The following is a 12375-nucleotide window of genomic DNA, read 5'->3' as shown; positions in this document are numbered from 1 at the left end:
GCACCTAAAATGGTATAAAATCAAGCTTCACTGATCCCTACCATAACATCTAATTTCTCCCATAAATGTTATTTTTTTGCACTGGCTAGAACATGTCCTGAAACATTTTAATAAATTTCCTTTTCTTGTTTCTGTGTAGAACATAAAATGAGCCTATTCACATCAGAGGTCAGAACCCCTGCTCAATTCAACATTCTACACATTATCTAAAACTTATATTTTCTAGTTAAAAATGATCATTTTCTTAGACCTTTCACTTTTTACTTCCATCTACACTAATGGGTTTCTCTTTGGGTTTATATTTGTTCAGGAAATACAGTTGTAATAGTTACTGTGTTACTGCATATGAGAGGCAAATAGAAAATAGCCAGTTTGAATTGAAATGCAGATACCAACATCTTAACAATGGGTAATGCAATATATGCTTGAGGAAAATCACAAATCATAGATTTTTAGAAATTCTTAAAGTAACTGAAACATTTTGTGGTTTCAATTCAATTTAAATTCATTAAAGGCACATTTCTATATAGTTGTGATTATAGTTACTCTCTATGTATTAGCCAAGTGCAAGATGATCTTGGAGGTGGGGAAAACTATATATATTGAGTTTTGTTATTATTGAGGCCCTTATAGGTAGCACAATCTAATCATTAAGAGTTAACCTTTTTTGATAAGACAGACATAGGCACTCCACTAGCTTTTCCACTCTCTCCCACTTCACTCATATCCAGAGAATTTGAGAAATGAACCCCAGATTCCTCATATTTTAAAATGGGGCTGTTAATAGGATCTATTTGATAGGACATTTTAAGTGTTATAAAAAAGGTAGGTATGCTGGCTGGTTCATAGTAAGTGCTGATTACATTATTTATATTGTACTTGGGTTTTAATTTTTTATCATTAGTAGGCACCATTTTAAAAATAAGAAATTTTTATATGTATAATCTAATCTATTAGTAAATACTTAATTTGAATTCTATTGTATTTGCATATAAATTATTTCAAAATGTTTGTGTGTTGATTTTATTCCTCTTAAGTGGATCTTTCTTTAGTTTCTTTTCTATATGGTAGCAGAGAAATTGTTACTGAAAATTTGGTCCATGTCCTCGATGCTGAATAAGAATAACAAGGGCAAGGGTTTGGGAATAAAGGAAAGAGAAATTTTATTGATTTGCCAGAAAATGAGGAGGGTAGCAGACTAACGTCTTAAGAACTACCGGTCCTGCCTTCTAAGAGAAAGCAGGTGTATTTAAAGAAAAGTTTTGGGGTTTCAGTGTGACCATTGTCACATATAGTTGATTGTTTTGTTGAGGCTAGTTCTTTCCATGACATTATCTCTGACTGTTTCGGTCCTCTGGTTTTCTCGGCCCTCGGGTCCCAGTCAGAATGTTCCTTCTTTTGATAATTCTTTCTTTGTTGACTTCATGGCCTTGGGTTTCTGTGGTTAAGACAAGAGGAACAAGCAGAAACAGTGAGAATGCCTGCACACATTAATCAGTAACAAAGAATGCGTAGTAACAAAGAATTTAAGTTTCAGTCCCCAGCAACGGAGGGAGAAGACGGAAAAACAAAATCATTCATCAAACAGTTTTAGTTTTCGGGGTCCTATTACATAATCTTTAATTTAGTGTACAGTTATTAATTAGTTCTATATGTTCATTGCTGGTGTATTTTCATAGTGGTTCCAATTAGAAAACTGAAAAAAAATTCACTCTAAGTATTATTTCTAAATTATGTGCTAAATATGTAGGATTAAAATGAACTTTGGATATTTTTATTGAGGCATACACTTCCTACAATATCTAGCATTTCCACTTACGATTTTTTTTCTCCCAGTATATTCACACATAAATCATAACATCTACAAAAAAATTTTTTTAAGTTATATAGTTTTTTCCCAAAGGGCATTATCTAATGGTGTATATATTGATTTTTCATGATTCTTTAAGATATTATTTTTTATGTAGAATTTTAATGAGAACTAAAACAACCTCCTAATCTTGGAAATGCCTCTGTTGATTACGAGTAGGCTCAGCTGCCTATAAAAGAAAACTCAAAATAGATTACAGAAATTTCTTCCTCTCTCACATAAAAGAGATAGGCAGTCTAGGGCTCTTACAGAGGACCCATGAAGTCACCAGGAACATGGGCTTCAACCAGCTTAGCATCTAGCAATCCTGGTCACGTCGTCCTTACCCCCCTAGTTCAAGAGGGCTATTCCAGACATCACATTCATTTCCATGTACCAGATCGCAGGGGTGAGGGTGGAGAGGAAAGGGTATCCCCTCTTCTTCTGAAGGAAATACCCCCCAAATTTGCTATAGAAAGTTGCTTTTGTAATCAGGTAACAATTCTCTTTATTATGCCAGTGCTTATAGATACATGGCTATATTCAACTATAAGGGGCCCAGCTAAAAATTAGGATCTTAAAACCAATTAGCAGTCTCCACCACACTATCTTTTGAAGAATATAGGTATGCCCTCAAAAGTGTTTAAAAACAACAACAACAAAAAACTACTATTAAATCTGGTTTTGTAAACTGTAGACAATTGGTCAGGCTATATTACAACTTAGTCATCATTTTTTTTTTCATGATTAAGTTGTTATAATAGCTATGATTGGTTCTGCATCATCTGCTAAGAAAATGGTAGAGTAGGTCATTTCAAAGAGGGCTGATGGGACCAAATCCAGGAGCTCTTTACGCTGTGACCAAAGATTGAGTTCTCCACTGGATGTAATAGTAACTTGATAGTGCTATGTTTTCCGGATGGAGATACAAGCCACTCATATCCATGATTGGTGATGTGGAAAAGTAAAAATACATGTAAATATCTTACAACTTTAAAAAAAAAAAGAAAAGAAAATGGTAGAGTTATTAAAAAACAGTAAATGCCATGTCACACTACTCAACTTTTCAATACATTAAACCATTTTAGAGTTCCTTTAAAGCATTTTTACTAGGTAGGTAACAATCTTCAGCTGCAAAGAGCCTTTGATGGTTTATGAACTGTTAGTAACTAACTATCCATTAGGAGTATTGCTTTAGGACAATATTCATATTTATTAAAATGCTTCAGTAATTGACTTTCAAGAAAAAATTTTTACCTCATACTTTTAATTTTGAAAAAAAAATCATGGAAAACTACCAATATAAATTTGTTAAAGATTGAAATCAAAATAGCTATCTAATTCAGAAAGTTCGTCATATGAGTAATTCTCTTTATTCAGAGTAGCACTGCTTATTCTTGTCTTCTGATGAAACTACTTAGATATGAGAAAATTTTAAAATTCAGGTTTTTGTCTGTTCTGGTTATAAGGGAAACAAGTCATTTGCCCTAGGATGTAAGAATCTTGTGGCAGTACAGCTAATGATTTAACTTTGATTAATTTAGCAAGGCATAGAATTTTAAAATTTGTGGTAACCTTTGAGAATACATCCTCCAATGCCATCATTTTATGTTGAGGCATTATGGTCTGGAAAGTTTAAGTGACTTGGCAAGGTCACATTAATGAGTTAGTGGCAATGCTGAAACCAGGACTAAGGTTTTACTGCCTTTTAATCTAGTGCATTCTATCTCCCGTTCCCTCCCTTTACCCTCCTTCCTTCCTCTGCTTCCTATATTATAATAGAATTAAAATATTTGTGTATCATACCAGGTTCATATGTGAAAAGGAAATCAGGTCATAGTGGTTAGTTAGTGGCAGTACTGAGGGTAAAACTAAAGATTTCTTTGCTCTAATCTAATGTACCCTGTTTCCACTGAATGTATTATCATCACTATTATATCGAGAATTTTGTTTTATGTAACATTTGAATTTCAGGGTTTAGATCAAAATTATTGGAAATGTATTGTTAATAAATGTTTCACATGTGAGAATGAATAAATACCTGCTTTGGTTAATCTCTTTAAAACTGGCAATAATGACATCAATAGTAATACAGTGCTTTGCTGTTTAAGGCAGACTGTGTTAAAAGGACAGAACTGACCATTTGAAGTTAGGGAAAGTTGAGTGTTCACTCATTCCACAGCTCAAGACCTGTTTAAAGGATTGATTGCAGAGTATTCAGTACCATCCCTTTCATTATGCTATTCTGTTTTGATTGTGAAAAACTCAGTCTGGGGTCCAGAAAATTACATGTGAAATAAACACAGCCAAGTAAACTATGACTATTGCTTTAGCAATTTGAGCTATTGTGACCGATTTGCTGCTATATTTTATCAGCTTCCCCAAATAATCAACGAGAGTCTTACTTTCCTATGTTCTGAATTTTACGAATTGTACTTTAACTTTTCAATCTCCTTATAATAATACAGTTCCTAAATTTCTACTTCTTCCCCTTCCCTTCTTCTCTTTCTCCTCTTCTCTTTTTTCATTATCATCAATTTGTAAAAAAAATTGATGAACCTTTGTTACATGAATGACCTATTACTATCTACAAATGGGGTTATGAAAAAGTAAGGCACTCTTGCCCTCAGAGAACTTCCAGTCTGGGTAGAGGGACAGAACCTGTCCTAGCAAAGACTGGTTAACATTTAAAAACTGGTATGAATAATAAGCATTAGAGAAGATCAGAGAAGGGCGAGATCACTAGTGAGTGATTAAGTCTATTGATAGAAACTTCAGAGAGAAATATCTATTAGAGACTAGACTTGAAGGATTTAATCAGAGTATATTATAATATGCATAAATTGTGGTAAACCCTTTGGGTCAGTGTTAGATATCCTGAAGGACATTTTGAGTACATTTGTGATCAACTACTTGACATTCTTAATTTATGATGAACTAAATCACCCTTTCAAGCAAATTTAAATTTAAAACACAAAATGAGAAAGTTCATTCAGATGATATAAACTGATTACAAAAATATACACTTAAAATATGTGTGTATATATATTACAAAATACCAGAAGTGTTTTATACACTATAGTAAAGAGATAGAATGTGATAGAAAAATCACGTCTGTTTCTGCACTTTAATTCTTTTCATACTTAGTTATGGGACCCTGCCAATGTGGAAAGAAAAACAATATAAAGCTTCATATTCTTTAACTTAATCTTGGTAGAAAATATAGCTGAAGCCAGAGGCTACAAGCATCAGCTGACAGTTTAATGAAGACTCTTGAAAGAATAGGAGAGTCTAGGTGCTTTAAGACAAGCCCTGAGCAAGTCATTACATCTGTTTAGATAGAAAAAAAAAAAAAAAAAAAAAAGATTAGTGAATATTTATGTATCAGTTACCAAAATATTTAAGTTAAATATATGTTTATTTTTATCTAATTATCATAAATTTGAATTTTTCTTTAAATCTATTGGCTACAAAAGCCAAAGATCTTTCCTGTAATATTGAATCATTTATTTTTAAAGTCCCAAGGGCTGTTGAATTGTGACTGTGAAATTATTAAATATTCATTATAGAAGACTACATGTTAAAATGTTTGTGTGAAATACCTGCCTTTTCATTTAAAATTGTAAATTCAATTGTTCACTGGAAGCTGATTTTACCTACCATACTTGTAATATCAGCTATGAAAGAGCTGATATCTTTTCCTATAACTTTCCTATATAAGTGGCTTCAGTTTGCTTGTTAGATAGAATGCATCAGGGTTTTTTTCCCCTACAGGCTTGCTTACAATAAACCTAGTGACTCTAATTCACTCATTTCTGAAAAGCATCACATGTACAAGTTTTTTTCAGACATTAAGATGTGTTGTACACAGTACAGATTTTTGCTTAGGTTCAGGTTCAGAAACTGCTGCAAATATAGAGGTAACTGGGAAAGTTAAAAAAGACACTGATTTCCTGGATTTAAACACTGTTATAGAGAACCCAGTAACAAGATGCCTCCCTCACCCCCAGCAATGGATTTTAACATGAATTTTACAGTCTTTTAGTGTCTGACACACACCATTATGACATACCTTCCTGTAACTAGAAAAGGTAACTCTTCTTGCTCCAGTCAGTTCAAATGCATACTGACCTCTTTCAGATAAACCCAGTTATGTTCTCCTGAGATCCACCCCTAAAATTCCTTCCCTTTGACTCTGTGTATCTTGAAAATGCCTTACAGTGCCTGGTATGTAGCTATAGCAGCAACAGCAGAAACAGAAGTAGTAACGATGATGATAGTAGTAGTGGCATTACCAAACTCAGGTCTGGGTGCTCACTGCTCAAAAATCAATACTTGAGAGGCAAGTGCTAGTAGGAATGGAAAAGTTGCTTTAATCAGAAGGCCGGCAATCTGGGGAGAAGGTGGCTTCTTGTCCCAAAACCAGCTCCAAAGATTTTTCTCGGCCATGAAAGTTTTTAAAGGGATAAAGGGGAAATAATCTCAATTAATCATTGAGGTAGGGAATCCGATTCCTCGTGATCTCCCATTGCGTGCAGATTTGTCAGCTCCTTGTGATCCTTCTTTAGATGCTATCTTGTTCACACAGTCTGTTCACGAGATTACTGAAAGGGAAACTGAGGAAAAGATCTAGTCATCCGTTAAATACTTATCCTTCATTTCTACTTCTTTGATCTATGCAAAGAATCAACAGGTTAGGCAAGGTACTGTGTGATCAAAAGATTTGAAAGATGTGCTTGGGCCAGAGGTGAGTAGAGCATGTGGGCGGCTGGTTTAAAAGTTAGTTACAATATAGCTTTACGAAAGTGACAAGACAAAAGGGGTCTCCTGCTGAGGGTGGTTTTTTGCAAAGAGCTGCTTTACAGTAGTAGTACCAGCAGCGGCAATAGCTGCTGGATAGAGTTTATCTTTTTTAATGTTATAAAAATATCTCTCACATTTTTTTTTTTGTTTAAAAACATTCTTGCTTTCATGTTGGGGTGTGCTGGTAACATGCAGCTCAAAATAAAATTGTTATTGATAACTATGTACAAGGCTTGTGTATCTCAGTTTATAAGTATGTAGAATGTATACTTACCATCTATTGCTGTTGTTTGTATGATCCACACAAGAAATTCAGTCCCATTACTTTTTGGTTACGCTTCCTATCTGAATATGATGTGAACTAGAGGAGCAAATTAAGTGAGATGTTATAAAATACTTGCCTTTCTAGTGCAATCCTTCGATCCTTTTTTTGTCTCAATTGAGCCCTTTTCAGAGAGGCTGAATAGAAGAACTCGGGGTATGTTATCTATTGTTTGGTCTCATTACAGCCATTAACCACAGTCAAGGTGCCTTTCAGGAAGAAAGGATGATAGATAGATCGCATTCTCAGGATCACATTCCCTGTCACCGCGAACAAAAATCAGGGAGGTGGGAGGTAGCAGAAGACAGAGTGCAGTGGGATAGAGGTGCACCTTTTCCAGAGAAGAGCAAGATGAATGTTCTCATTGTCACTGCAGCCTGCATTTCGTTAGTCATTAGTGTGACAGGTCCGTAATTGATGACATGACATGGGACCTGTTGTGAGGCTTCTGTGCCCCCCTTTGAAACTACTCCTGTGTCCCTTAAATAGTATATGGTTATTTAATGTGTCAGTGCATCTGCCTTCATATCTCAGTCTAAGCTATCTTGGTAATGACAGAAAATCACACCACTTGTAACAAGGGAAGATGATATTAAAGTTTCATTGCTGTATTGACTGCAGTTCTCAGCAGTGGTTTCTTACGTAATAATAGGCAAGGTCAAGAATAAATTTATCAGAGTAAGAGAAAAGAGCATAATGTGAGCTCTCAATCTGCTGCAGAAGTATGCTTTGTAGTCTACAGCTCATTGTTTTACTTATATGCTTTCTCTAGTTGCACTATTTAGATTGAGTTTCAAAGTTCTGTTTCAAGAACTACGACATTATATAGATCATTGTGGTGCTCAAAGGACAATGGTGCTTCAAGGACAAAAGACAACCCTGCCTGAAAAGCTTTCAGCATTACACCCCCTACCAGACTCTTAATCACCCTCACCACGATGTTCCCATGGTTACGAAATTGCTGAGCCCACCTGGGCGATGAGACCTGTCCCAAATAAGGAAAGGCATCTGCCCTGTCCCATTCCCACCCTATAGAAGGAAGGTACATGTGCCTCAACCAATCAGTAAACGAAATTTTCACCTCGGACCATTCCTTTGTTTTCTGGCTATAAAAACTGATCAATAGCACATGTTTGGGCTCGACTCTCCCAGACTACTAGGAAGTTGGCCCACTGTTCTGGCAGCGACCCTTCCCTCTAATAAATTCTATCTTCTTTGCATTCTGCCTTGTGTCTGGAAGTTCTTTTCCAACCTGCCTTTGGACCACGACAATCATCTGAACAATTATTTAAATACTTGAGCAAAATAACTGAATGAGCAAATCATGACTAAACACTTTGATTCCTTTTTAATAATTGTTTGAAAATTATTGAATCTTTCAGGAACTGCTGGAAAATTTGTTTTACTTTAATTCTATATTTAGGCTTATTTTATAATTACTTATCCATTAATTAATATTGTCCATATGGGAATTTTTTGAGAAAATTACTGGAAGAAACCACAGGGGTGAAACATATGTAACATTATAATAAAAACATGTTAAATTTTTTAAAATGAATTCTTAAGATCAGAACTTTATTACTCATCAAAAAAGTTATCAACAATTCAGTGAAGTTTGTTTTCTTGGATAGGGTTTGTTTTTTTTAATGTTATAAAGGATATCTTTTTCCCTTTAAGTTTTTAGTAATATAGAGGTAATAAAAAGTATACTTTTTATAGCAGTTATCTATAATGAGAAGCCTTCCACAAGTTGGGAATAAATTGAATTTTTGTATATTAAATTTGGCTACTCACATGTAGAGTAGCTTTACTGTAGCTATTTTAGTATGTATAACCTCATTAGCATTATACTGACAAGCTTCCAAAGGAAAAATTACAATGACAATTAAATAGAGCATCCGTGATGATACAAGTCAAAACTACATTCTGTCAGTATATTTCTGATTTCCTTGCTGTTCTTCAAACTATACTCCCATATCTGATTTTATAAGATTATGTCTTTAACTGAAGCATTATTAGTCACCTCCTTCAGACCTATACCTAACTTTGAATACACTCTACATGAGACAATAACGTATGCATCCTGGTGACCTTTAAGTGTTCATGAACCAGTGTACATGAGAATATATATATTTTTGTTGACTAGTTAGGTCAGAGTTTGTGAAGTATTTTCTTAACTAAAAATCCATTAGATAGCTATCAAAATGCCTGGACAGATCCTTAAAATACATTTATCTGCTCTCTTCTTTATTTGCTAAATACACATTTTCTTCCTTTTGTTTCTGAAACAATACTTCCTCCTTGTTTTCTTTCACCTCTTTGATCATGCTTTCTGTCTTCCATGATGTTTCCTTCTTTGCCTGCTGCTTTAATGTCAGTCTACAGATGTTTGCCAGAGTTCTGTCTTATCCTATTTTCTTCTCAGGTATCATAAGTTTATTCTCATTTTTATACCACTTAATCTAACTTTTTATAATCCCCCTTTTCTTATGAGGATTGGGTATATGTTCCTAGTCTTCTACTGAGATCTGCTCCTGAAATACCTGCTGATAATGCAAACTGTTCTCAGAGGGAGTCAGTTATTGTCTTTTACCTGGATTATTTTAACAGGCTTCTAATTCTGTTACTGACCTCTCCATCTGATAGTTCCAGGTATCTTCCTAAGGCATAGATCTGCTCATTTCACCCTCCTATTAAATCACTTTTCTGGCTCTCCATTTCCAATATAGTAAAGTCCAAATTCCTTAGCACAGCCATCAGAATGTTTCACAGTCTGGCCACTGTCTATCTTTCTAGCATCTTTTCCTGACAATTTCATATGGAGGACTGCTGCCTATTCCCAGAATATGGCATATACCTCTGTGTATTTCTTCCTTTACTTTGATTTGGACTGCTGCCTTGAATGCCTTACCCAGTTTTTCCTCCTGACACCCTTTTCCTTATTCTTAATTTTTTACATAAATTGACTCATACTACATGTAAACTTTTGAAGCTGGATCTTTTGACTTAATATTTTAAGATATATCCGTGTCAAAGTAGATTTTGTTTATTACTTTTAGTTGTTGATAATATTCTGTTATATGAATAATTCACTGTTTTTCATTCTTTTAGTGAGGACAAATAGGTTGTGTTTATTTTTTTCCGCTTTGCATAAAAATGCTACAGAGAATAATCTTGCCATGGTATCTTTGAACATATGTGCACAATTCATTAAGTAATTAATGAATTAGTTTCGAATGGCTAATCTGGGGACCTGTGGAGAGTAATGAGAGGATGGTGAAACGTAGACACCTGTCATCACTTTCCAAATTTTCTTTACTTGAAATGTCCTTGTATAAAGTATGATAGCGTCACAATTCCCATGTTATGCTTGGTTTGGCATGTAGTTATATGATGCAAATAAATGTGAGGAATGGAAAGTTTGAAAAGAATCTATTAATCTAAGTTTTTCTGTGCCATTGCAAAGTGTGATACCATTTTACCTAATAAGGCTCTCTCATTAACATGCCTAAAATGCAAGTGCAAATACAAAATTTTAATCTAAAAGTTAATCTATATTGCATTACTTTCTTTGTCTTAAATTTTGGAAACAGATTAGTGCTTGAGGAGTCATTTATTCCTAATAAACCTATTGTGTTTTATACTGAATTCTTACTGTATACTTGCTTGCTAATTGCATTAGGTCATACTGTTTCAAATGCCACAAAACACAAAAGAGTAAGCAACTGCATCTATACTTAAAATATTATCCCATTTACCCTTCTATTTATATTTTTGTAGCCTTAAAAATGTTTCTTGAAGTATTTTAATAATTGAAATACTTCCATATAAATTGAAGCACTATTGCATATTGCAGTGGTCCTTTCATATTACTTTGTGTAAGAATTGCCTGGGGAGTGTGGTAAAGTATGTACTTTTGGTTTCTACTATGGAAGATTCTGTCTCAGGTGTATATTTTGAATATTAACTTCATGTCCTTACCACACACAACTACCACCACCTCATTTTGCTCTGGAACCTGACTTCTTCAGAAACATCAGTTGAGGCAAAAGATGGGGTGCTGGTGATCATGGGGATGACTGTGGTGATGGTGGCAGTGATGTCGGAGGTGGTGGTTGTGGTGGTGGTGATGGGATGGAGCTGGCATAATTCAGGCCTTTGGAATCACGTTGTCTTGAATTTGAATCCCAGCTCTAATACTTACTATCTTTAATATCTTGGTCAGATTAGTTAACCTCTCTAATCCTCAGGTTCCTCATGTATAAAACGATGATAATGATTTCCCTAATTCATAAGGTTTAGCACAATACCTGGCCTGTAGTAAATACATAATAAATGCCAAGTATTATATATGCCTGAAGTGGCTTTGTTTCTTTTCTGATTTTGTAAACAACATTTTGTGGGTGGATTTTCTATGGAAGAATAGAAATATATTTAAAACTCTAGATCCTTGAGTTTCATAAATCAAAGCCAGAGAGTATTCAGGTATCCCATTTTCCTCATTTCTGTAAATATTACTTAGTGATACTTTAACATCAGAAAACTTAAAAGGCACTTCTGAAGGAAGTATTATCTAAGTATCTATTCTTTGTCCTGAATGCGAATCAGTAAAAGGGTTTCATGTTAATAGTGCATGTTCTGGAGTCTAAATTTCACTTTTTTGTGTGTGTGTGCCAATCTATGAATATCTCATTCTCTCAAAGGAGATACTGAAGTAAAAAACTAGGAAGCTTCTCATCAGAAACACACGCATGCATACTCTTGAGAACTCCGGAGTACCTCACAGGGGGAATACTGTATGTTTTCACTTCTATGTGGAGTCTAAAAGATAAAACAAATGAAAAAATATAATAAAACATAAACAGACTCACAGATTCAGAGAACAGACTGTTGGTTGTCAGAGGGAAGAGGAAAAGGGGCAAAATGCGTGAGGGGGATTAAGTGGTACAGCCACTATGTATAAAATAGATAAGATACAAGGATCTTATCCTTGTACAACACAGGGAATATATTATGTAATAGCTTTATATAAAAAATGACCATGTGAAGAGTTAGTAAACTATTATAAGTTCACTTTCCCAAAGATTTGCACATTAGTTCTTCTCGTATTTTAAAATCTAAATTCCATTCCACTAAAAACAAAGTAGCAATTCACAATTTTGAAAGTTACTACATTTTTGAACTTATAAAAATATTTTACTTGTAACTTCATCAGGGATTCTTAATCGGTGATCTGTGAATTTTTAAAAGTCCATGAAATTAAATGTGAAATATTATATGTTTGAATTTGTATTTAGCTTTCATCAGGCTTTAAAACACAAACCTCTGAGCTCAAAATTGTTAAATGACATTAATCAGTAAACGTATGTTCCCCAGAGTAGATATTTTGTAAAATTAAAAT

The 12375-nt window shown here is 34.3% G+C and overlaps 1 protein-coding gene and 1 non-coding gene across 4 annotated transcripts in view; both read left to right on the top strand.

Moving 5' to 3' along the window:
• Positions 1–12375, top strand: part of STPG2 (sperm tail PG-rich repeat containing 2) — a 624720-nt gene that overhangs the window by 365521 nt on the left and 246824 nt on the right. The gene's annotated exons all lie outside the window — the stretch shown is intronic.
• LOC137764480 (small nucleolar RNA SNORA25) lies at positions 2656–2782 on the top strand. The gene has a single exon (XR_011073985.1). It is a non-coding gene; the product is annotated as a small nucleolar RNA SNORA25 (small nucleolar RNA).

This window comes from Eschrichtius robustus, chromosome 4 (genome assembly GCF_028021215.1).
Source record: "Eschrichtius robustus isolate mEscRob2 chromosome 4, mEscRob2.pri, whole genome shotgun sequence".
Classification (NCBI taxonomy): domain Eukaryota; kingdom Metazoa; phylum Chordata; class Mammalia; order Artiodactyla; family Eschrichtiidae; genus Eschrichtius; species Eschrichtius robustus.
Note: the sequence above shows the minus strand (reverse complement) of the source record. Positions and strands in the feature narration are given on the sequence as shown.